Here is a 3,440-nt window from a genome sequence, read left to right on the forward strand (position 1 = left end):
TGCCTGCTGTAGCTACCTAGCGGGGGGCGTGGCTTTGGAGGCGTCCTGATGCGTTCTGATCGGGAAGAAGGGCGTTGTCGAATTCAGTTTAAGGATTTACAAATATTCTGCCAAAAATCAACAGGCACCTATTGCTCCTTTAATTTACTATAAATTACTTTTAGTTTATCATGCACCGTGAAAATGGAAGTATGGGTCCGGTAATGTTAAGGGCTTTCGTAAATAACAATTCATATTTTTCTGTTAGTTGGATTAGAGGAGCGGACACTGATGATCTTGTTTCTCTAACAGGCGTCTTCACGGCTCCAGTGGAGGGTCTCTACCTGTTCAATATCTTCATCTTTGGTCGGGGATCATCAGCAGAACGTGCATCAGCGGCTGACCTGGTTAAAAATGGTCAACTTGTTGTCGCTGCATATGCAAGACAACCTACCGGTTGGGTTAGCACTTCGAATGGAGCCTCACTTCTACTAGAGGCAGGCGATGAGGTGTCTGTGCAGCTCAGGGCAACTCACTGGATCCATGACGATCAGGATCACCTCAGTACCTTCAGTGGCCATCTGTTGTTCACAGTGTGACGAGGAAAATGGAACAGTACTATTATTTTATTAATTAATTATGTTTACCATAATTATTTATGCCTAGTACTGGGTGGCCAGAGGTACAAGAGGTAGTGGTAGTAAGTATCATATCTAACAATACAGTCAGGGAATTGTACCCCTCAGTTACAATAATGTTTAGCATTTTATCAATTCAGCAATTTAGCATTTATGCAGGTGAACACCAGGAAAGCGGCAGGCCCAGATGATATAACAGGACGCATACTTAAGTCCTGTGCCAACCAGCTAGCCCCGGTGTTCACCGCCATATTTAATCAATCCCTGGCGGAGTCAGTGGTCCCTGCCTGCTTCAAGATGTCTACCATCATCCCTGTACCGAAGAAACCCTCCCCAACATGTCTCAATGACTACAGACCAGTGGCACTCACCTCTGTGGTCATGAAATGTTTCGAGAGGCTGGTCAAGGACCACATTTGTGCCTCCCTCCCCAGTGATATGGACCCTATGCAATTTGCATACAGAACAAACAGGTCCACTGACGACGCGGTCTCCCAGGTACTGCACAGCACCCTCTCTCACCTTGACCGTCAGAAGGGGGGCTATGTGAGACTGTTGTTCATTGACTACAGCTCAGCGTTCAACACCATAGTCCCCACCAGACTGGTGGACAAGCTGATCGAGCTGGGTCTGAGCTCCGCCCTGAGCGCCTGGGTACTGGACTTTCTGAGTGAAAGACCCCAGGCGGTCAGGGTGGGGGGTCAGACCTCCAACACCATCACCCTGAGCATCGGGTCCCCCCAGGGCTGTGTTCTGAGCCCCCTGCTGTACTCACTCTACACACACGATTGTGTGGCCAAGTTCAGCTCCAACTCCATAGTGAAGTTTGCAGACGACACAGTGGTGGTGGGGCTGATCTCGGACAACGACGAGAAGGCCTACCGGGAGGAGGTTGAGGTACTAGAACGCTGGTGCCAGGACAACAGCCTGCTCCTGAACATTGGTAAAACCAAGGAGCTGATCGTGGATTATAGGAGAGGACAGCAGGAGACACACACACCACTGATGATAAACGGGGCTACCGTGGACAGGGTGAGCAGCTTTAAGTACCTGAGGGTCCACATCTCAGAGGATCTGACATGGTCAACACACATAGACACAGTCGTAAAAAAGGCGAAGCAGCGCCTCTACCACCTGAGACAGTTAAGGAAGTTCAGAGTATCGGGGAAGATACTCCAGTCCTTCTACTCAGGAGCTGTAGAGAGCATCTTGACCGGAAACATCACTGCCTGGTATGGAAACAGCACGGCACAGGACAAGAAGGCCCTACAGAGAGTGGTGCGCTCAGCCGAGCGTACCACAGGTATTGCACTACCTCCCCTGCAGGTTCTATACAACAAGAGGTGCAAATCCAGAGCCTGCAGAATAATGAAAGACCCCCACCACCCCAATAACAGCCTGTTCCAGCTGCTGAGGTCAGGCAGACGCCTGCGAACCCCAGCTACTAGGACAGAGAGGCTTAGGCTCAGCTTCCCCCAGGCCATCAGAGCCTTGAACAATAACTTTATTTAACAATGAACACTGAGTGCCACAGAACACTGAACTATCCACACACAAGCACACATGAGCACACACACCACACGCACGCTGTGCACACTCACACAATAGCAGCCACTTTAACACTTTAACATGAGCAGGCACACACTCATGACGCACACACCCACACGTATGGCCAAAAAGGAAAGGCCACTTTAAATTAGTATAACAACAGTAACAGTGTATTGCACTACCAAAGCTACCTAGCATGTCCTATATGCTCTGTAAATAACTACAGATACCGAGATGTCCCACCATGTTACCTGTTACCTGTTTATTGCACAATGTTGTTTTTTATTGGATTCTATTATATGTTGTACCACTGTATTGCACATCGTTGCGGGCAAGACCACCCGCATTTCATTGTATACCTGTATGCCGTGACAAATAAATCTCTTGACTTGACATGACTTAGTGATAGAAGGGAACTAATTTTTGTGCAAAAATGGAAAGCTTGCCAATGTTCATGAGGCAGAATTATTACAATAGCCGATAATACATTTTCCCAATGATAAATCCCTAAACGGGTAGACCGCGCGGGAAACTAAAGTGACGTCAGACAACACCTCCCTATTGGTGCGGTTGTGCCATTACTTTACAAAAGTTATACTGGCACATGGGTCTAATACAGCAATGGATTATGGGTAAATGCAACGTTAAAGCAGTGCCAATGTAAGACTGACTTTACATTAAACGAATGACAATAATATAGTATAAAGTAGGGTATTATTTGGACTAAAGAATGGTGTTGTGTCTCACCCTACTCGCATGTTGAGGGAGAGCACCATACATTATACACTGAGAAACCACGGCCGAGAGTGAGCTCTCCGGGAACAACCCCACTGTGCCCGTGGCTGTCCGGCGTAAAACTCCAAAAAGAAGAAGGAAAAGAAGCTTTCTCAGCAACCATCTTCCGGTCTTACTTCCTGCGCTAACGTTCTAATCTAAACTGCTGCCACCTGTCGTCACGGAGGGGAATTGCAGCCATTTTGTATAAATTTAAAAAAATAATTGAAAAATACAGGGAAATATTTTAGAGAAGGTTGAAATACAGGAGAATCCCTGGAAAAACGAGAGGGTTGACACAGGTATGATTTCAATATGCGTCTTCACCATGCAGACCTGTGTGGTGTGGACTATGTGTGTGTCTGTGACGTTACTCATACCTATAGCCTAGCATTGCAAGCAAGCGTCACAGTAAAGTCCTCCCTGTGAGGCACGCTGCTGAAACAGCACTAGAAATTAGACATTACATCTTAAATTTCAGCGGCTGATTTGGTCATTTAT

The sequence above is a fragment of the Notolepis coatsorum genome (genome assembly GCF_963971535.1).
Source record: "Notolepis coatsorum genome assembly, chromosome: 17".
Taxonomy (NCBI): Eukaryota; Metazoa; Chordata; class Actinopteri; order Aulopiformes; family Paralepididae; genus Notolepis; species Notolepis coatsorum.